Source organism: Henckelia pumila, chromosome 3 (genome assembly GCF_033568475.1).
Source record: "Henckelia pumila isolate YLH828 chromosome 3, ASM3356847v2, whole genome shotgun sequence".
In the NCBI taxonomy this organism is placed as follows: Eukaryota; Viridiplantae; Streptophyta; class Magnoliopsida; order Lamiales; family Gesneriaceae; genus Henckelia; species Henckelia pumila.
Window position 1 is genome coordinate 108,499,955 of NC_133122.1, and position 22,978 is coordinate 108,522,932.

Here is a 22,978-nt window from a genome sequence, read left to right on the forward strand (position 1 = left end):
ATCCGTTAAATCAGATTTTATGAAATTAATTATTTTTGGTACAATTGATGATAAGATATGATCTTATGGAAATATTGAGTAAAATATGATTTTATGTATAAAATTGAATTTTATATGTAAAATATGATTTTATTTGATAAAAAGATAAAATATGATTTTGTATGTAAAATAAGATTTTATATATGGAATATGAATTTATCCTTTTAATTTAAATTGCCATTGCATGTTATTCAATAAATTAATTTTGAATTAAATATTATTGGGTAAGGATGATCGATTGCCATGACGAATTTTGTAGGTGTATGTTAGGAAATTTACATTTGTTTTTATTGTTGTTGGATTTATTAATGGGCCTGGTTTATGGCCCAATATGAATTGTCATATGTAATAAAAGTGGGCCTGGTTTATGGCCCGTTCCCACCCCTTAAAATGTATCCCCTACTTGTCATAGTTATTTATTGTAAATACATTAGACTTAGTGGAAGATGAAGTTTTGAAGACGGAGGTGGGCCCAGCAGACAATAAAGACTGAAGAAATGTAAATTGGAAGCTCAATGTAATAGGATTGCATTGTATACCTGCATATTACCTAGGATTGGACTTAGACTCGTGATTGGCAACCACGGGTCGATTAGAAATGGAATCGATCATCCTATACAATATATGATATTATCGTTGTATGCATGTTTTAGACTAAATTGTATGAATCCCGCAAGCATACAAATTTTAAATGATGAGACAAATTTTCAAAAATTAAAATCCCTCATTTTAAATATGATTTAAAATTGATATCAAGATAAATAAAGAAAATTTAAATATTGTTTAAATGTTCCTACCTTCCATCAACGATCAATGTATGAGATGCTACCCGCGGATACGGTCCAGCTCATATTATTGGGGGGGGCCCGTTCGTCGGAAAGCTGTACATTGGATCGACACATGTTGTAAGTTGGGTGGAACTCCCATGGGATTGGCTCATATTATTGGGGGATCCACATGGCGACCGTCCATCACAACTTAATATTGATGGGTCATCTTGACATGTCACAATAAACGACATCATATTATTGGGCCCTTATTGGACATGAGGTAAAAACGTGGAGGTTGCTTTGGAAGCATATGGGCTCTATCTTTTGAAAATTATGGTTGGCTGATATTATTCGAGACTATAGTTTGTCAATTGGACTCCATGTTCCCACTAAAGAAAATGTTTCTCGTTTTCACTAGAGGGTAGTGAAATCGTTAAAATAGTGGGAGTGAGATTCATAAAATAAATTTCGCCATATTTTATGTCTTAGTAAATTAATTAAACAATCATCGATAATTGTCTGTTTCAACTCAGTATATCATTATGATGAATCTTCGTAATCCACATGTTTCAATTCTCGAACAAAACAAACTTACTGGCGCAAACAATACAGAATGATTCCATAAGTTAAGATTGTCCTAAGTTCGGAAAAGATTTTCTAAGTGTTAGAAAAGGCTTCTCCGAAAACAGCCCCGGCTGATGTAACTGCCAAAAGGTTGGCCGAACTAGAGAAATGGTTGGACCATGATCTCAAGACCAAATGTTACATGCAAAATTGGACAAGTCTAAACAAGTTCGCCATCACTGCAAGAAACCCGGTCATTGGAAACGTAACTGCAAGGAATACCTCGAGCAGTTGCGAACTGCAAAGGGTATGTTTTACATTGAAATAAATGTTTTTCTTAATACTACTTCTTGGGTATTGGATACCAGATGTAGATCTCACATTTGCAATGAGTTACAAATGATGACAAGAAGTAATAGGCTAAGGATGGGTGAGACCCAGTCAAGGCTCGGGAATGGTTCCAGAGTTAAATCCATAGCTATGGAAAATATTTGTTTAATTTTGCAAACCAATTTTAAGTTGTATTATGAGAAAGATATTTTTATTTGTGCCAAAGATTTCATTAAAACATTATTTCTATTTCTATGCTTGATAGAGATGGGTTTTCTTGTAATTTTGTGAATGGGATTTGCAATATTTACAAGAATGAATGTTTGATTTGAAGTGGACAATTTAAAAACGATCTATATAACTAAAAATTAAAAGACGTTCCAATTAATTATGTTGATAAACCGGTAACAACGAACAAAAGAAAAATCGATAGTCAAAACCCGGCAAACCTTTGGCATGCTAGGCTAGGTCATATTTCCTCAAGGAGGATGAACAAGCTAGTGGGAGAGGGCATGTTTGATATGTCTGATATTAACTCTCTACCTACTTGTGAATCCTCCCTGAAAGGAAAAATGACTAAATCTCCATTCAAGGAGAAACCTGAGCGTAGTCAAAAATCTGTTAGATTTGATCCATACAGATGTTTGTGGTCCATTTAGAATTGGTACTCAATTTGGCCACACCTACGTCATTACCTTTACTGATGATTATTCAAGGTATGGGTATTTATATTTAATGAAATATAAGTCTGAAGCATTTGAAAAGTTCAAAGAATTCAAGGCTGAAGTAGAAAATAAGCTAGGTAAAAGTATTAAAGCACTTCGATCGGATCGAGGTAGAGAATACTTAAGTACCGAGTTTTTGGACTATCTGAAAGAGAATGGGATTCTCTCTCAGTGGACTCCTCCTATGACACCTCAGCTAAATGGTGTATCGGAGCGTCGTAATCGAACTTTATTGGACATGGTTCGATCCATGATGAGCTTCACTGAGCTTCCACCTTCGTTTTGGGGCTACGCGCTTGAAACGGTGGTATTGTTGTTGAACAATGTCCACACCAAAGCAGTGGACAAAACACCATACGAGTTATGGAATGGCAAAGCTCCTAAGTATTTGTACTTGAGGATTTGGGGATGTCCTGCTTACGTGAAGCAGACAATGGGAGATAAGTTGGATAGTCGATCAACCTTATGTTATTTTGTAGGGTATCCGAAGAATTCAATCGGATATTATTTCTATCATCCTACTGAAACAAAAGTGTTTGTTTCAAGGAATGCGACCTTCTTGGAGAAGGAGTTATTATTGGATAAGAAAGGCGAGATGATGGAACTCGAAGAAATTCGAGAAGAACCCGAAATACAAAATAATGATCCCATACCTCAAGAATCTTCAGAGGACACGCCTATACTTAGAAGATCCGAGAGGACTTCTAGACCTCCTATTCGATATGGTCTTCTTCTTGAAGGGGATCAAGATGAACCCAACGTTGGATGTGATCCAAGAAACTTCAAGGAAGCAATTTCTGACGTGGATTCAAATTTATGGCTTGAAACTATGCAGTCGGAAATAGATTCGATGCATACAAACCAAGTTTGGTCTTTAGTAGATCCTCCCGATTGAATTGTTCCAATAGGGTGTAAATGGATCTACAAGAGAAAGCTTGGGCCTGATGGTAAGGTATTGACCTACAAGGCGCGATTGGTGGCGAAAGGTTATACTCAAAGACAAGGAGTTGACTATGATGAAACCTTTTCACCAGTTGCAATGTTCAAGTCCATAAGAATCCTTATTGCCATAGCTGCTTGGTATGACTATGAGATATGGCAAATGGATGTGAAGACTGCATTTCTTAATGGAAACATTAAGGAAGAGATCTATATGACGCAGCCTGAGGGATACACATCCATGGGAAGCGAGCATAAGGTATGCAAGCTTCAGAGATCAATCTATGGTCTCAAACAAGCATCAAGAAGTTGGAACCAGAAATTTGATGAAACAATAAAGGATTTTGGTTTTATCAAGAACCCGGAGGAACCGTGCGTGTACAAGAAAGTAGTTAAGGATGCTGTGACATTCTTAGTACTTTATGTTGATGACATCCTACTCATTGGGAATGATGTAGGGATGTTGCAATCAACAAAGATATGGTTATCAGGTAGATTCTCGATGAAGGATTTGGGTGAGGCATCCTATATTCTAGGGATACAGATCTATAGAGATAGATCTAAGAGAATGATATCACTTACTCAAGCTACTTACATCGAAACCATATTGAAAAGGTTTTCAATGGATGGGTCCAAGAGAGGACATCTACCTATATGTCATGGAGTTTCTCTATCCAAGTCCATGTGTCCCAAGACTGATGAAGAGATAGAGAAAATGACACATGTACCATATGCGTCAGCCATAGGTAGTATCATGTATGGAATGATATCTACCAGACCGGATGTAGCATTTGCTCTGAGTGTCACGAGCAGATATCAAGCTAATCCCGGTCAAATGCATTGGAAAGCCGTGAAGGACATTCTTAAGTACTTACGAAGGACTAAGAATATGTTCATGGTATATGGAAGAAGAGAACTGAAATTGGAAGGCTATACCGACTCTAGCTTCCAAAGTGACGTGGATGCTCGAAGTCAAACTCTGGATTTGTGTTCATGCTCAATGGCGGTGCTGTCTCTTGGAAGAGTTCCAAGCAGGACACCACAGCGGATTCCACCACTGAGGCAAAATACATTGCGGCATCAGCTGCTGCTAAAGAGGCCGTTTGGATGAGGAATTTCGTCCAAGAGTTGGGCGTCATTCCTGAAGTTGTTGGTCCAGTCCCGGTGTACTTTGACAACACGGGTGCCGTTGCTCAGGCAAAGGAACCAAGGACGTACTGAGGAAATACCACATCATCCGGGAGATCGTGGAAAGAGGAGACATCACTGTCGAGAGAGTGGCCTCTGCAGCAGTCTGAGGTTCAGGTGAGCAAGGATCTGACCTATGTTGAGAAACCTATTCGTATCCTGGATTATAAGGATAAGGTTTTGAGGAACAAAGTCATTCGTTTGGTTTTAGTTCAGTGGCAGCGCCAAGGCACTGAAGAAGCTACTTGGGAACTTAAGGACAGGATGCGTGAAGACCATCCTGAGTTGTTTTAATTTTGGTTTTAGTTGTATTCAGTTGTAAACTCTGTAAGCGTTTGACTGGAATAAAGAATGTTTCTGATTTTTGTTTTGCATTCACTACTTAAGATCTGTTTTCGAGGACGAAACATCTTAAGTGGGGGAGAATGTAGTAGCCCGTACCCAAAATCAGTGATTAAGTGTTAATCAGTTCATTAATCCTACTAGTTAAGAGTAAACGTGATTAAGTGAACTCTTATTAGGTTAACGGAGTCCGGAATTTGATTCAGAACACTTGAAAATGGTTTGAGGGTCATCGAGTTCGGAGGCTCCGAAGTCAAGGTTCGGACGGTCCGAAGTCAGGGTTCGGGCGATCCAAAGAGTGGTTCGGACGCTCCGAATGTGCTGCCGAAAGTAGTCATGGATGACGTCATTGTGCTGACATAAGCAATGACGTATTATTGGGTTCGGACGACCCGAAGTCGAGATCGGACGGTCCGATCGTGTTCGGACGCTCCAAAGTCCAGTTCGGACGATCCGAACTCCGTCTATAAATAGGAGGGCCGAGATTCAGATTTAGACGCACCAATCACCTCTTCTCTCTCGATTCCTTAGCCTTCTAACTCAGATCTAGGGAATTCTAGGCGTCCCATCGGGAATCCAGAAGTGGCATAGCGATCCAGGCGTCGTAGCGGAGCTGTGGCCTAGTTTTGAGGCACTTGACATCAAAGGGCTAACGACGGACGAAGGTATAGCTTTTGCTTCCTATAAATATTTAGGAGTGTGCAATAGCTTAGTTAAGGCTTTTAAAGCACTATAATGATAGTAGTATCATTTGGCAGTGTAGAGCAGACTATAGGCGTGGACCTAGAGTTGGTAGAGCTTGCACTGGTTTGAGGTACGAAAGTACTGTTCGAGATATCTTGACTGATTATGCATGTATTATGTGACTGCATGGTTTATATATCATTGATTTATGCTGCATTCATTTGCATACTGAGCTATCTCCTTCGAGATGTCTGTTAATAGGGTTTTTCCCTATCCTGTTAGTGGTTGGACTTCCATCGATTTGGGTCCGGCATATCCACTGGTATTATGGTATGGGAGCCACCTCCTGAAGCGACGGCACAGCATGCTACATACCAGGGCCCGGTCTGTCTCTGTTATCTGATCCTTGACCATGAGTTTATAGGGAGTTCACTTTGCATGCATGTATACTCATACTCTCGTGCTGAGCGTTTTATGCTCACGTCTCGTACTCTGTGTTTCTGGACACCCTATTCCATGGGACAAGTTTGCGATTGGACGAGGCAGGTGGATCCAAAAAGGGCTAGGCAGTGGTTGGTCAGCTGGAGCTTCGCCTAGGTTTTATTCTGTTGTTATTGGATTGATACAACTGTTCGATTGGGTTGTATTATATTTGGGTATTTACAGATTCCTTGCCTTGGATTGTATAATGTTTATGGTTTCCACAGTTTTATTCTGATATTTGTTTAATTAAGTTAATTGCATGCCTAAGTTTTGTTTAGTAGGTGATCCGGGTAAGGGTCACTACAGTGCCTCTATCACTCCTGATCCTGTCTATCCCAGTATGTTTCTCATTTTGCATACGTTTGAAAATTTTTATCAGGAGACTAGCAGTTTGATCTTTGGATGATAAGAAAATTATCCATGTAAACCGAGAGTAATCATCCACAATCACTAAGGTATATCTCATTCCCACTAAGCTTTTGATCGGTATAGGACCAAACAGATCCATATGTAACAGATCCAAGCATTTGGAACAAGATGAGCATCCTTTGTTTTTAAAAGTGGCTCTCACCTGTTTGCCCTACTGACATGCGGAACAAACTCTATATTTTTAAAATCACCTTTGGGCAAGCCAAGAACCAACTCATGTTTACTCAGATGCTTAATGGACTTGAAATTTAAATGGTTGACCCGTTTATGCCATAACCACTGCTTATCATTCTGAGCAACAAAACAAGTGGGAACTATCGGTTGTTCAATTTGCCAATTCAGCCTATATGTGTTTTGTTCTCTTAGTCCGGTTAGCATAATATCGTCATTGCTAGATTTGTTCAAGCAAGAATGTTTAAGAAATTCAACAATATAACCATTGTCACATAGTTGACTGATGCTGATCAGATTATAACATAATTTATCAACGAGCAATATGTCATTAATGACAAAGTTCCCATGAGTAATCTTACCCTTAACCACGGTCTTACCCTTCGAGTTATCGCCAAAAATAATCTTAGGCTCTTTGTAGTGTATGATATCGGATAGTAAATCTTTGTTTCCAGTCATGTGTCTGGAGCATCCGCTATCAAGATACCACGTTGACCTTTCTGTTGCACTATTTTTCTCGACTGATTTTACTGATAGTACTTGTAAGAATAATGTACAACCATGGTACCCTTATCTATTTGGGTCCGAATTGGATTAGACCTTTTGGAACCCACACCTGAATTACTCTAACGATTTTACCCATGTGAGTGTTTTTAAGGTGAGTCGATCGAGGTACACGATGTGAATTTGTGTGTGAGCTAGGCTTTATAGTGTACTATTTGAACTTTTGATCTGTGTTATTTAGTCTATATCGTTTTTGAAATAGGCTTACAATTGAAGTGTTGGTTATGTGTCATCCAATGATTCCTGTACTTGAGTTGACTTGGTTCAAACCTTGATTGTTTGAACTTAGTTTGCTTTTCCATTCTTTGTTCATTCAATCTTGGTTTATTCCATGTCTCTTCTTTCCTTGGGATCTTAGGTTTCACATATCCTAGTCCTTCATGCTTACCTTTTTCATAGCGACTTGGCTGTTTAACATGTATATCTGGTTCAACGTGTTCATATATTGTAATGCCCCGATTTTATTTTAATCGACTTTATTTGAGATAATTGGAGATTCCAGAGTTCAAGAGCCGACTTGATTTTGATCAGGGTCCTTTTTGCAAATTTTGGATTTTTTAGGGACTAGAGTGCAATTATTGGCTTTGTTAGATATTTTTAAGCCCTTTGACTTATATTTTCACTTCATCCTCCTCCTCCTTCACGTCTCCCTCCATTGAAGCGCCTCCCAAGTTCTTCGAGCATCCAGATTTCCTCCCGAGCTCGATCCGTCCGTTAGAATTTATTTCTGAAGGCAGATTAGCAATCACGGCTGCGAAAGCTTCATTCTATCATAAGTTTTTCTACGATCAGGTTCATTCTATTTTTCGGATATTGTTAGAATCGTTCGAGATTCGAATATGTTGATCTTGGCAGAGTTCTGATCGTTTATTATCTGTCGATTTTGAAATAGAGCGACGTTTGGATTTGTTATAAATTTTTGAAGGGATTTTCGAAAGTTGTGTTTTATGATTTGTTAGAATTGGTTTGTTTTGATGGATTGTTGGTTGAATTGAGTCTATTGGATTGATATTATTCTGTCTGCATTTCTGATTTGATCAGATTATAGCCGTTATGCCGTCAGTTTGAGTTTTGGATTGTCTATCGGTTTGAATTGTTTGAGACAAGCCTTCGATTGAGTTGTACATTAATCTCGAGCCTTATTACTTATTGTACAGATTGATTTGAGGCTAGTGGAGTTGCGAGATTGCAGCTTTGTGCAACTTGGAGATTGTAGCCAGTATAGTATCAATTTCTTATTATCGATTGAGGTAGTTTGACTGAATCTTGATTGAGGAATCGTTGTTGTTTCCAGGTTTGAGGCATCGACGTTGTTGAAAGAGGTATAAGATGACTTAGACTGGAATGGAACGAATGACTCGAATCCAACTTGATTCGAGTGTTCCGAAGAATCACATACTTGCATGTTATTTGCTTTCACTTGAATTTAGTTGATTGAATTATGTTTGCATTGCATTCATCTTGAGCCAAAATCCTTGATTTGAGTAGCGGGCAGGACGGCCCTTTTGATGATAGACGTTTTGGGGATTATATTGTGAGTGGCCTGGGTGTAGCCGTTTCACCTAGTGCTAGCATACCCCTTATAGTCGCACCAAAGTCTAGAGGATGGAGATACGTAGCACCACCTCGATCGGGAGAGTCGGTGAGTCGTTTACGTGATCTCGTCCTCGGGATCCCAAAAGCAAAGCAACAACTCTTTCGATTATCCGACTTGATAATCCCAGATTTTAAAGACATGCATTGCATTTGGAATTGTCTTGGGAATTGCATGATTTATATTTGAATATCTAGAAGTTGATGTATTTCGTTTGAAATGCTTACCTAATACTGCATGTTTGTCTCTTTTACTGGGAATATTATTCTCACCGGATTATCCGATTGTTGTCTTGTCTTTGTATGTGTGCTTGGCAACAGGTGGGGCAGGACCGAGTCAGAGATCGCATGGCTAGGTGGATGAGTTGATAGAGTGAGGCCTTGTTATTGAAGAAGTTGAATTTGTAATCGAACTTAAATTGTATTCGAACTCGATTTGTATTTGGATTTTGGAACTTAGAATTGATGCATGTTCTACTCTTTCTTGTAATTGAATACTTCGTTGTTGGAAAGTGTTAGTTGAATTATGTCGGAGCCTTTCCGGGTGTTGGATTGCACTTTTGGAGCCTTATTTTGAGCGGAATCAGCAGGCCATGCGCGCCCGCGCCTGGTGTGGTGCGCCCGCACGACCTGCTCTATTTTTTCGGAGGCACGAACAGAGCGTCAGGCGCGCCCGTGCCTCGGCGCGTCACCTGTTTAAAAAAAAATAAAAAATCCTATGTTTTTAATCTTAGATCTTGTATGCTTAATTATTGTTTATTCCGAGATTAGATGATTAGAATCAAGGTTTCACATTAAGTGGTATCAGAGCGATAAGATTTTTGGAGTGAATTTAGAAGTGAGCGGGGTAGATCGAGTCCGCACGAATTGAATTCTCGCATGTGATTGAGTTATTTAAATTGATTTATTTAAATACCATGCGAGCATGCTTTATTTATTGAGAATTAATTGAATTACATGATTTTGTGATGTGATTTGTAAAGCATGAATTAATTGAGATATGAACTGTATTTCACCTGTATCCGGAATTCTTTGAGGTTGCAAGGGCACCGATTGCAGCGATTGAGATATCATGTGTCCTAACCTTTGATTATCAGATGGGTCCTCGACGAGTTATTAACAGGAACACACCGCCAGTTACTCCTGCGAATGAGCAAGCTAGTACTGAGGTTGATCAGTTGGATGCTACAGCGACGCCTTTGGAAACATTGCTGAAGAGGTTTCAGTCGTTTAATCCGCCGTTGTTGATGGGTACTGAAAATCCAGTTGACTGTGAGGGTTGGTTGGATGATGTTGATTAGTTGTTCGATTCCCTTGACTATTTTGATGACCACCGAACCAGGTTAATCATTCATCAGCTTCGAGGTGTGGCTAAGAATTGGTGGATCACGACGAAGAGGTCCATGGAGAACCGAGGTACAACTATTAACTGGAATCTGTTTAAGTCTGAGTTTTATAAGCGGTTTTTCCCAGTTTCGTACCGAAAGGACAAGGGAGCCGAATTTGCAAATCTGATACAAGGGAACTTGAACATTGAGGAATACGTAGCCAAGTTCGATAGTCTGTTGCGTTTTGCACCGCTAATTGCCGGAGATGAAGAAGCTAAGGCAGATCAGTTCATCAATGGTTTGAACCCCGACATCTTCACGTTGGTAAATACCAACAGTCCTAACAACTTTGCGGATGCCATGAATCACGCAAAGGGAGCAGAAGCAGGTTTGTGGAGACAGAGAGGAAATCAGTTTGTGCCTTAGCAGCAGCAAGGACAGTTTCAGGCACAATCTTCTCAATACCAAAACCAACCGTTCCATTACCAGAATCAATCCTTTCAGTTTCAGAACCCACCACCGAGTTCTGAGGGTGGTAGCAGTGGAGGTAACAGGAACGATTACTATCTCCCAAAGGGGAAGCAGTTTAAGAAGCACGGAACCAATACTTCGAGCTCTAGTGGCTCGAGGCAGTTTGGAGCGGGACAGAGTTCGGGTCAGTCAGGCATGTCTTGTGCCAATTGCGGAGGTCGTCGCTCCAGTGATCAGTGTAGAGGTATTTTTGGAAGCTGTCATATTTGTAACCAGGCGGGGCACTTTGCAAGAACGTGTCCTCAGCGTGTCCCTGATCAAGCTAAGAGTGGAAGTTTTTCGAGACAGACAGCTCAGCCTCAGCAGCAAGCACCTAATGTCCACTCTTTCCAACCTCAGCAGCAGAATATTCAGGAAGGTAATCAGTATGGAAGCCAACCTCCCAGATAGCAGGCACGAGTTTTTGCTCTGTCTGAGGATCAGCAGACTCAGGCTGCACCCGATCATGACAGATCAGGTATCGTTCGATATTGAGTTTCCTTTTTCTTATTGGACTGTTAGATACTGGCAAGTCTCTTGCCTTCTTATTGAAGAATTTGTATATGTTTCGCGTGCCTCTTTTAATTGTTGAATCGTTCGAATTGATGAATACTCCAGTAGTGTTGTTAACTTCTGTTAACCGGATCTTTTAGAAGAATTAGTTGAGACTAGGAATTTTTATCGTTGATTTCTTATCTTTTTGGAATGAGAATTGTACTGATCTTTCAGATCTTTTGAGAATCGTATAGCAGATGTTTGTGTCGTGCAGTTGTATGTTTTTCTTCGATGTCTGAATTCTTTTGGATCGAATGGTCTTCTTCGATTGTATGATTTGATGATGGAATTTATGCCGGTCAGCGATCTTTTCTTATCGAGATTTTGGAGATGTATTCTTATTAAGTGGAATTACGCTATAGTCTAGACGTCGAGACAGTTGAAGACGCTCGAGACTCAATGTCTAATCTGGACTTTGAGCTCGTAGCAATCTTATTGATTTGAAGACCTGTTCTTCTATTTTTCTTATGAGGAAATTCACGTGATCTGTTCTAATCTTAAGAGTTAGAGAAATTGTTTTAGCAGACGGAATTGATTTGGAAACAAAGAAGAAGATCAGATTGTATGAGATTTCTGACTGCGAATCTTTATTTGAGGAATTGTATGCAGCAGCCGATGTTTTGAGCTGTTCTTATTTTATCTACTATCTAATTTGATTGACCGATTCTTGGAATCTGCTACCGTATTCAGTACGAAATGACTTTCAGTCAAGACTAGAGGATTGAGATCTTGTCAGAGGTCATCGGATGTCATGTTTTGCCAAAGTCTGTCAGTTTAGACAGAGATCCTTGATGCACTCGTTCTTTCGGCAAGGACTTTGATGAGATTTTTTTGTCTGATTTCAACTTATTTAGTTCGATATCCTCAGAACGACGGACAGCCAGATCAAACGAGTCAAACATAGATGTTATGCCTTGAGTTGAAACCATAGACGATTGGATTGTGACTGAGCAGAGGAATATTATTCTGATGGGAATGAGTCGACTTTTGATTGACGGACTTGAAGGAGAATTCGAGAGATACAGTTCGTGTTGGAACCGTGTTTGATTTCGAGGACGAAATCTTTTCTTAGAGGGGGAGAATTGTAACGCCCCGATTTTATCTTAATCGACTTTATTTGAGATAATCGGAGATTCCAGAGTTCAAGAGCCGACTTGATTTTGATCAGGGTCCTTTTTGCAAATTTCGGATTTTTCAGGGACTAGAGTGCAATTATTGGATTTGTTAGATATTTTTAAGCCCTTAGACTTATCTTTTCACTTCATCCTCCTCCTCCTTCACGTCTCCCTCCATTGAAGCGCCTCCCAAGTTCTTCGAGCTTCCAGATTTCCTCCCGAGCTCGATCCGTCCGTTAGAATTTATTTCTGAAGGCAGATTAGCGATCACGGCTGCGAGAGCTTTGTTCTATCGTAAGTTTTTCTACGATCATGTTCATTATATTTTTTGGATATTGTTAGAATCGTTCGAGATTCGAGTATGTTGATCTTGGCAGAGTTCTGATCGTTTATTATCTGTCGGTTTTGAAATAGAGCGACGTTTGGATTTGTTATGAATTTTTGAAGGGATTTTCGAAAGTTGAGTTTTATGATTTGTTAGAATTGGTTTGTTTTGATGGATTGTTGGTTGAATTGTGTAACGCCCTGTTTTTATCTTAAATGAGTTTATTTGAGTTAATCAGAGATTACAGAGTTCTCGAGCCGGTTTGATTTTGATCAAGGTCCTTTTTGCAAATTTTGAAAATTTCAGGGACTAAAACGCAAATATTGATTTTTATATATTATCTACACTTGGATTTGTGTGGAGAAGCCTTCTCCTCCTTCTTCAAGCACGCCTCCTCCATTGTAGACGCCACTTTTGAGCTTTTGAGGTTTGTGATTTCATCCCAGGCTCGATCCGTCCGTTGGAAATTATTTCTGAAGGCAGATTATCGATCACTGCAGTGAGAGCTCTGTTATATCGTAAGTTCTTCTTCGATCCGATACATTCTAGTTTTTTGATGTTGTTAGAATCGTTCTAGATTCGAGTATGTTGTTCTTGACAGAGTTCTGATCGTTTATTATCTGTCGGTTTTGAAATAGAGCAACGTTCGGAATTGTTATGATTTTTGGAAGCCATTTTCGAAAATCATGGTTTTGAGATTTGTTGGGTTTGTCTTGTTGTTGTTGTATTAGCATTGAATTGAGTTGTTATCGGTATTGAACTGCCGTCTGCGTTGCCGGTTTGTTCAGTTATAGCCGTTATGCTGTCTGTTTGAGTTTTGGGGATTTTGAACCGTTTTTGAGTTGTTGGAACTTGGCTTATAAGTTGATCTTGGTTATTGATCATTCATTTGTCTCCGTACAGATTCGTTTGGAGGTATCAAGCCCAGAGTTAGCAGCTGTTTGATCGTTTCCGAGATTTGAACAAAGAACGGTATAGAGCATTTCCTTGAACCGTTGCCTTGTTGTTGTTAGATTGTATAGTTGTTGATACAGTCTCTTTTGTAGCGTATCCAGAGTTGGAAGCTACTGCATTGAAAGGTAAAAGCAGTCATCATGGCGGGATAGCATACTCGGGACTTTGGTTCTCGAGTTTCCCCTTTGAAATCACATACTTGCATTTACACTTGTTCTAGAATGAGGAACTTGTGTCTTGTTTGATTGTATTGGCTTTTGTTAAGGGGCTTATGTGTTATGTTTATGTTATGAATTCATCTTGAGCCAATCTTGTTTTCAGCGGGCAGAACCGCCCTTTTTGTTTAGACGTTTGGGAACTATGATTGAGCGGCCTAGGTCGTAGTCGTTTCGCCTAGTGCTAGCATACTAATTATAGTTGCTCAAAGTCTAGAGGAGTGAGATACGTGGCACCACCTCGATTGGGAGAGTCAGTGAGTTGTTACGTGATCTTATCCTCGGGATCCTTAAAGCACAGCAGCAATCCCTCGTTATCAGATTGATATCCCAGTTTAAAAGACATGCATTCATTATGTCATTATTGATTTCTTTGTTGTATTGAAAGCATGTTGATTGTTGTATTAATTGTTATGTGTCTTTTACTCGGAATGTCTTTCTCACCGGTTATCCGGATGTTGCTTTGTTTTGTATGTGTACTTGGCAACAGGTGGGGCAGGATCAAGTCAGAAGAGGCATGGTTAGCTCCGAGGGAAAGTTGTAGCAGTGAGACTCGGTTTAGAAGTCGTGTCAGCATGTCTACCTAGTGTTGTTAGAACATGTTTAGATATCGAACTTCGTTATTATGTTGTATTGACATGCAAGCTTTGCCGTGTTGTTATCATGGCATGTTCTATTTTGGAGTAGTTGTTAAACTCTAGAACTTCATGTATTAATCGGAGGAACTGCATTTCTAATGTATGTGTTGATTTGGATTGCATTGGAATAGTTTTAGATGGAGTTGCAAGCATGTTTCCTGCTGTTCTGTTTCTGCTGTAGGGGGGCACTCGAGCTGCAATTTTTAGCAGCTCGAGCGCACCTTACTCTGAGAACTTAGTAGCGCCTCTGTCCAGGGCGCGCTCGAGCGGCGGTTTTTGGCCGCCCGAGCGCTGCCCTCTTTAAAAAAAAAATAAAAATTTCCTTTGCTTGCTTTTAGTTCTTAGATCTTGGATGTTTAATTATTGTTTACTCCTTAATTAGATGTTTAGAACCGAGGTCTCACATTAAGTGGTATCAGAGAGTTAAGATTCTTGGTCGAACTTAAGTGAGCGGGTAGATCGAGTCTGCGTGTATTGGCTCCTCGCATGTGTTTAAATTATTTTAACTATGTACTTAATTCCATGCGAGCATGCTTTATTTTTGAGAATTATTTAATTACATGATTATGTGATTTAATTTATAAAGCATGATCTACTTGAAATATAACTGTTTCTGTTATCGACTGGTATCCGGTATTCCAAGCGGGTGTAAGGGCACTGATTGTAGCGATTGATATATCTCGTGTCCTAACCTTTGATTATCAGATGGGTCCTCGTCGAGTGATAAACAGAAACACACCGCCAGTTATCCCTGCGACTGAGCAAGATAGCACTGAGGTTGATCAGTTGGATGCTTCAGCGTCTCCTATGGAAACCTTGCTGAAGAGGTTTCAGTCGTTCAATCCGCCATTGTTGATGGGTTCAGAAAATCCAGTTGACTGTGAGAGTTGGTTGGATGATATGGATCAGTTGTTTGATTCCATTGACTACACAGATGACCGCCGAATCAGGTTAGTAATTCATCAGCTGCGTGGTGGTGCTAAGAGCTGGTGGATCATGACAAAGAAAGCATTTGAGAGTAGAGGTACAGAGGTTACTTGGAATCTTTTTAAATCTGAGTTTTATAAGCGGTTTTTCCATATCTCGTATCGTAAGGATAAGGGAGCAGAGTTTGCAAATCTGAAGCAAGGGAATCTGAACATTGAAGAGTATGTGGCTAAGTTTGATAGTCTGTTGCATTTTGCACCGCTAATTGCCGGAGATGAAGAAGCTAAGGCAGATCAGTTCATCAACGGGTTGAACCCCGATGTCTTCACGTTGGTTAACACCAACAGGCCTAGAAACTTTGCGGATGCCATGAATTATGCAAAGGGAGCAGAAGCAGGCTTGTGGAGGCAAAGAGGTAATCAGGGGGCACCTCAGCACCAGAGGCAGTATCAGAACCAACCATCTCAGTACCAGAATCAGCCACCTCAACATCAGAACCAGCAGCAGAGGTACGAAGGTGTTAGCAGTGGGGGAAACAGAAAGGATCAGTACAAAGCAAGAGGTAAACAGTTCAAGAGGCAAGGAAACAGTTCGTCCAGTTCCAGTGGTTCGAAGCAATTCGGTTCAGGACCGAGTTTTGGGTCCTCATCCCTGCACTGCAGCAAGTGTGGAGGAAGACACTCACCGGATCAGTGTGTGGGAGTCTTCGGCAATTGTAACACATGTCAGCAACCGGGACACTTCTCTAAGGTGTGCCCTCAACGTAACAAAGATAGAGCTCAGAGTGGGAGTTCGTCTAGACCTGCAGCTCAGCCTGAGAGGCAGTCTTCTGCAGTGCACTCTTTCCAGCCTCAGCAGCAGAACCGACAGGGAGGTAACTCTAGTGCAAATTAGCCTCCGAGACAGCAAGCACTTGTCTTTGCATTGACAGAGGATCAGGCTCAGGAAGCACCTGACGATGTCATAGCAGGTAACTGTTCAATTTTCAGTTATTCTGTTAATGTATTGATAGATACGGGTGCTTCCCATTCTTTTATCTCTGAGAAATTTGTATTTTTGCATGCTTTGCCAACTGAATTGTTGCCTATAGTAGTAGCTGTTACTTCACCTTTGGGTGGAGGAATTGTTTCTGTCAGATTAGTCAGGAACTGTGAACTGTGTTTTGCAGCAAATTTGTTAGAATTCGACTGTATTGTACTTGAACTGTCAGACTTTGATTGTATTGTTGGGATAGATGCTTTAACCAAGTACAGGGCGACAGTCGATTGTTTCCAGAAAGTTGTCAGGTTCAGACCGGAAATGGCAGACAAGTGGAAATTCTTTGGTAAGGGTTCTCGATCTAGAATTCCTTTGATTTCAGTGTTATCTATGACTCGTTTGCTACAGAAAGGTGCAAAAGGATTTTTGGTGTATGCAGTTGATGTACTGAAATCTAGCCCAGCTTTGGTCGATATAACAGTGGTTAGAGATTTTGCGGACGTGTTTTCGGAAGATGTTCCTGGATTGCCACCTATTCGAGAAATCGAATTCAGCATTGACTTAGTGCCAGGTACTCAACCTATTTCAAAAGCTCCTTATCGTATGGCACTTGTTGAATTGAGAGAGTTGAAGGAACAACTTGAGGATTTGATTTCCAAGGGATACATCAGACCTAGTGTATCGCCTTGGGGTGCTCCGGTGCTTTTTGTTCGGAAGAAGGATGGTTCTATGCGGCTCTGTATTGACTACCGCCAATTGAATCAGGTTACAGTTAAGAACAGGTATCCTTTACCCCGAATAGATGACTTGTTTGATCAGCTGCAGGGTTCTTCCGTCTACTCTAAGATTGATCTGAGGTCAGGTTATCACCAGTTGAGAGTGCGAGAGGAAGACGTTCCTAAGACCGGATTCAGGACGAGGTATGGTCATTTCGAGTTTATAGTCATGCCGTTCGGTTTGACTAATGCCCCAGCGGTTTTTATGGGTTTGATGAACCGTATCTTTCAGCGTTATTTAGATAAGTTCGTCATTATCTTTATCGATGATATTCTTATCTACTCGAAGAATCGTACTGACCATGCAGAGCACTTGAGGACCGTACTGCAGATTTTGCGAGTTGAGTAGTTGTTTGCCAAGCTGTCTAAGTGTGAATTCTGGTTAGATCGAGTTGTCTTTCTCGGTCATATTATTTCTGAAGATGGGATTTCAGTCGATCCCAGCAAGATCGAAGCGGTTATGAATTGGCCTAGACCGACATCAGTACCTGAGATCCGAAGCTTCATGGGTTTAGCTGGTTATTACCGTCGTTTCATCGAGGATTTCTCATCTATTGCCAAGCCAATTACCCAGCTGACTCAGAAGAATGCGCCTTTTGTTTGGACTCCAGATTGTGAGGCTAGCTTTGTTGATCTAAAGATGAGACTGACCAGTGCTCCAATTCTTTCTATTCCGAAGGGTACTGGAGGTTTCACAGTCTATTGTGATGCTTCTAACCGAGGTTTGGGTTGTGTTCTTATGCAGCATAAGCATGTGGTGGCGTATGCATCGAGGCAGCTGAAACCGCACGAGTCTCGTTATCCGGTTCATGATCTTGAACTAGCTGTAATCGTCTTTTCTTTGAAGATCTGGCGTCACTATCTTTATGGTGAGTCCTTCGAGATCTTTTCTGATCATAAGAGTCTTAAGTACTTGTTTTCTCAGGCAGAGCTGAATATGAGACAGAGAAGGTGGTTAGATCTGTTGAAAGATTTCGACTGTGAGATCAAGTATTATCCGGGGAAGTCGAATGCAGTTGCATATGCGTTGAGCCGAAAGCTTTGTTCTTTATCTCTTTCTACTATTGGTGTTTCTCAGTTTATCGATGATTGTTGCACTTCTGGTTTAGAGTTTGAAACAGATAGGGAGACTATCAGAGTTTTTGCTATTCAAGCCGAACCGGAGTTGTTTATTGCAATCAGAGAAGCACAGAAGTCTGATCCGAGCATTCAGGTTTCAGTAGAGAAATTCAGATCTGGGCATCAGTCTGAATTCCAGGTTAGAGATGAAGTCTTGTTTGTGAATAACCGTCTTGTTGTGCCTTATGTTCCGGAGTTGAGACAGCGTATTCTCCGGGAGGCTCATTGCAGTCGGTTCAGTATTCATCCGGGAGGTCGTAAGATGTACAACGATCTGAAGAACCAGTTTTGGTGGAAGAGAATGAAGGGCGACGTAGCGAGGTTTGTATCTCGGTGTTTGAACTGTCAGCAAGTAAAAGCAGAACGGAAGCGACCAGGAGGTCTGTTGCACAGTTTATCTATTCCTGAATGGAAATGGGATCACATTTCTATGGATTTCGTCACGAAGCTATCACGATCCGTTCGAGGATGCGATGCCATTTGGGTAGTGATCGACCGATTGACGAAATCTGCGTGTTTTATTCCGTACAGAATGACGTATCGTCATGATCAGATGGCTGAGTTGTATGTTAGCAGTGTTGTGAGATTGCATGGTGTGCCAAAGTCGATCGTTTCAGACAGAGATCCTAGATTCACTTCTCACTTTTGGCACAGTCTTCAGGGGGCACTTGGTACTCGATTGCATCTGAGTACAACTTATCATCCTCAGACCGATGGACAGTCAGAGCGGACTATCCAGACGTTGGAGGATATGCTGCGAGCGGTGGTGCTAGACTTTGGCACTAGTTGGCAGGATTCTTTGCCTCTTGTCGAGTTTTCTTACAACAACAACTTCCAAGCGAGTATCGGTATGGCGCCTTTCGAGGCTTTGTACGGTAAGAAATGCCGATCTCCGTTGTTTTGGGATGACTTGTCCGAGTCACTAGATTTGGGACCGGATATGCTTAGAGATATGACAGAGCAGGTTAAGATCATTCAGACCAGAATGAAGTCAGCTCAAGATAGACAGGCGAAGTATGCAAATGTCAGACGTCAACCTCTGAGTTTTGAGCAGGGAGACCGTGTTTTCCTTAAGATTTCTCCGTTCAGAGGCACCATCAGATTCGGTAAGAGAGGGAAGTTATCTCCGAGATTCATCGGGCCGTACGAGATTTTCGAGAAGATAGGCGATCTTGCCTACAGACTTGCACTTCCTCCGTTTTTTTTCTGGTATTCACGACATTTTTCACGTCTCTAGGCTGCGAAAGTATCATCCAGATTCTTCTCATATCCTTCATCCTGACGAAGCCGAGTTAGACGAGACTCTGAGCTACTTTGAACGACCGATTCAGATCCTTGATCGGAAAGAAAAGCAACTCAGAACCAAGTCGATCCCGTTAGTGAAGGTGCAGTGGAGCCGTCACGGCGTCGAGGAAGCAACTTGGTAGACAGAGTCTAGCATGAGACAGCGTTTTCAAGAGTTATTCGGATGACGTGAGTTCTTCTTACTGTTTTTAGTTCTTTATTCTATCTTATGAGTTGTGGTTCTCATTGATTTCGAGGACGAAATCTCTTCTTAGTGGGGGAGAATTGTAACGCCCTGTTTTTATCTTAAATGATTTTGTTTGAGTTAATCAGAGATTACAGAGTTCTCGAGCCGATTTGATTTTGATCAGGGTCCTTTTTGCAAATTTTGGAAATTTCAGGGACTAAAATGCAAATATTGATTTTTATATATTATCTACACTTGGATTTGTGTGGAGAAGCCTTCTCCTCCTTCTTCAAGCACGCCTCCTCCATTGTAGACGCCACTTTTGAGCTTTTGAGGTTTGTGATTTCATCCCAGGCTCGATCCGTCCGTTGGAAATTATTTCTGAAGGCAGATTATCGATCACTGCAGTGAGAGCTCTGTTATATCGTAAGTTCTTCTTCGATCCGATACATTCTAGTTTTTGGATGTTGTTAGAATCGTTCTAGATTCGAGTATGTTGTTCTTGACAGAGTTCTGATCGTTTATTATCTGTCGGTTTTGAAATAGAGCGATGTTCGGAATTGTTATGATTTTTGGAAGCCATTTTCGAAAATCATGGTTTTGAGATTTGTTGGGTTTGTCTTGTTGTTGTTGTATTAGCATTGAATTGAGTTGTTATCGGTATTGAACTGCCGTCGACGTTGCCGGTTTGTTCAGTTATAGCCGTTATGCCGTCGGTTTGAGTTTTGGGGATTTTGAACCGTTTTTTAGTTGTTGGAACTTGGCTTATAAGTTTATCTTGGTTATTGATCATTCATTTGTCTCCGTACAGATTCGTTTGGAGGTATCAAGCCCAGAGTTAGCAGCTGTTTGATCGTTTCCGAGATTTGAACAAAGAACGGTATAGAGCATTTCCTTGAACCGTTGCCTTGTTGTTGTTAGATTTTATAGTTGTTGATACAGTCTCTTTTGTAGCGTATCCAGAGTTGGAAGCTACTGCATTGAAAGGTAAAAGCAGTCATCATGGCGGGATAGCATACTCGGGACTGTGGTTCTCGAGTTTCCCCTTTGAAATCACATACTTGCATTTACACTTGTTCTAGCATGAGGAACTTGTGTCTTGTTTGATTGTATTGGCTTTTGTTAAGGGGCTTATGTGTTATGTTTATGTTATGCATTTATCTTGAGCCAATCTTGTTTTCAGCGGGCAGAACCGCCCTTTTTGTTTAGACGTTTGGGAACTATGATTGAGTGGCCTAGGTCGTAGTCGTTTCGCCTAGTGCTAGCATACTCATTATAGTTGCTCAAAGTCTAGAGGAGTGAGATACGTGGCACCACCTCGATTGGGAGAGTCGGTGAGTTGTTACGTGATCTTATCCTCTGGATCCCAAAAGCACAGCAGCAATCCCTCGTTATCAGATTGATATCCCGGTTTAAAAGACATGCATTCATTATGTCATTATTGATTTCTTTGTTGTATTGAAAGCATGTTGATTGTTGTATTAATTGTTATGTTGCTTTTACTCGGAATGTCTTTCTCACCGGTTATCCGGCTGTTGCTTTGTTTTGTATGTGTACTTGGCAACAGGTGGGGCAGGATCAAGTCAGAAGAGGCATGGTTAGCTCCGAGGGAAAGTTGTAGCAGTGAGACTCGGTTTTGAAGTCGTGTCAGCTTGTCTACCTAGTGTTGTTAGAACATGCTTAGATATCGAACTTCGTTATTATGTTGTATTGACATGCAAGCTTTGCCGTCTTTTTATCGTGGCATGTTCTATTTTGGAGTAGTTGTTAAACTCTAGAACTTCATGTATTAATCGGAGGAACTGCATTTATAATGTATGTGTTGATTTGGATTGCATTGGAATAGTTTTAGATGGAGTTGCAAGCATGTTTCCTGCTGTTCTGTTTCTGCTGTAGGGGGCGCCCGAGCGCACTCCACTCTGAGAACTCAGTAGCGCCTCTGTCCAGGGCGCGCTCGAGCGGCGGTTTTTGGCCGCCCGAGCGCTGCCCTCTTTAAATTTTTTTTTTTTCCTTTGCTTGCTTTTAGTTCTTAGATCTTGGATGTTTAATTATTGTTTACTCCTTAATTAGATGTTTAGAACCGAGGTCTCACAAATTGAGTCTATTGGATATATTATTCTGTCTGCATTTCTGGTTTGATCAGATTATAGCCGTTATGCCGTCGGTTTGAGTTTTGGATTGTCTATCGGTTCGAATTGTTTGAGACAAGCCTTCGATTGAGTTGTACGTTAATCTCAAGCCTTATTACTTATTGTACAAATTGATTTGAAGCTAGTGGAGTTGCGGGATTGCAGCTTTGTGCAACTTGGAGATTGTAGCCGGTATAGTATCGATTTATTATTATCGATTGAGGTAGTTTGACTGAATCTTGATTGAGAAATCGTTGTTGTTTCCAGGTTTGTGGCATCGACATTGTTGAAAGAGGTATAAGATGACTTAGACTGGAATGGAACGAATGACTCGAATCCGACTTGATTCGAAGGTTCCGAAGAATCACATACTTGCATGTTATTTGCTTTTACTTGAATTTAGTTGATTGAATTATGTTTGCATTGCATTCATCTTGAGCCAGAATCCTTGATTTGAGCAGCGGGCAGGACGGCCCTTTTGATGATAGATGTTTTGGGGATTATATTGTGAGTGGCCTGGGTGTAGCCGTTTCACCTAGTGCTAGCATACTCCTTATAGTCGCACCAAAGTCTAGAGGATGGAGATACGTAGCACCACCTCGATCGGGAGAGTCGGTGAGTCGTTTACGTGATCTCGTCCTCGGGATCCCAAAAGCAAAGCAGCAACTCTTTCGATTATCCGACTTGATAATCCCAGATTTTAAAGACATGCATTGCATTTGGAATTGTCTTGGTAATTGCATGATTTATATTTGAATATCTAGAAGTTGATGTATTTCGTTTGAAATGCTTACCTGATATTGCATGTTTGTCTCTTTTACTGGGAATATTATTCTCACCGGATTATCCGACTGTTGTCTTGTCTTTGTATGTGTGCTTGGCAACAGGTGGGGCAGGACCGAGTCAGAGATCACATGGCTAGGTGGATGAGTTGATAGAGTGAGGCCTTGTTATTGTAGAAGTCGAATTTGTAATCGAACATAAATTGTATTCGAACTCTATTTGTATTTGGATTTTGGAACTTAGAATTGATGCATGTTCTACTCTTTCTTGTAATTGAATACTTCGTTGTTGGAAAGTGTTAGTTGAATTATGTCGGAGCCTTTCCGGGTGTTGG

The 22,978-nt window shown here is 40.8% G+C and overlaps 1 long non-coding RNA gene across 1 annotated transcript; it reads left to right on the top strand.

The window, feature by feature from the left end:
• The first annotated feature begins 13,055 nt into the window (after positions 1-13,055).
• Positions 13,056-14,524, top strand: LOC140886626 (uncharacterized). Its single transcript, XR_012151617.1, has 3 exons — positions 13,056-13,172; positions 13,558-13,626; positions 14,314-14,524. It is a non-coding gene; the product is annotated as an uncharacterized lncRNA (long non-coding RNA).
• The last annotated feature ends 8,454 nt before the right edge of the window (positions 14,525-22,978 follow it).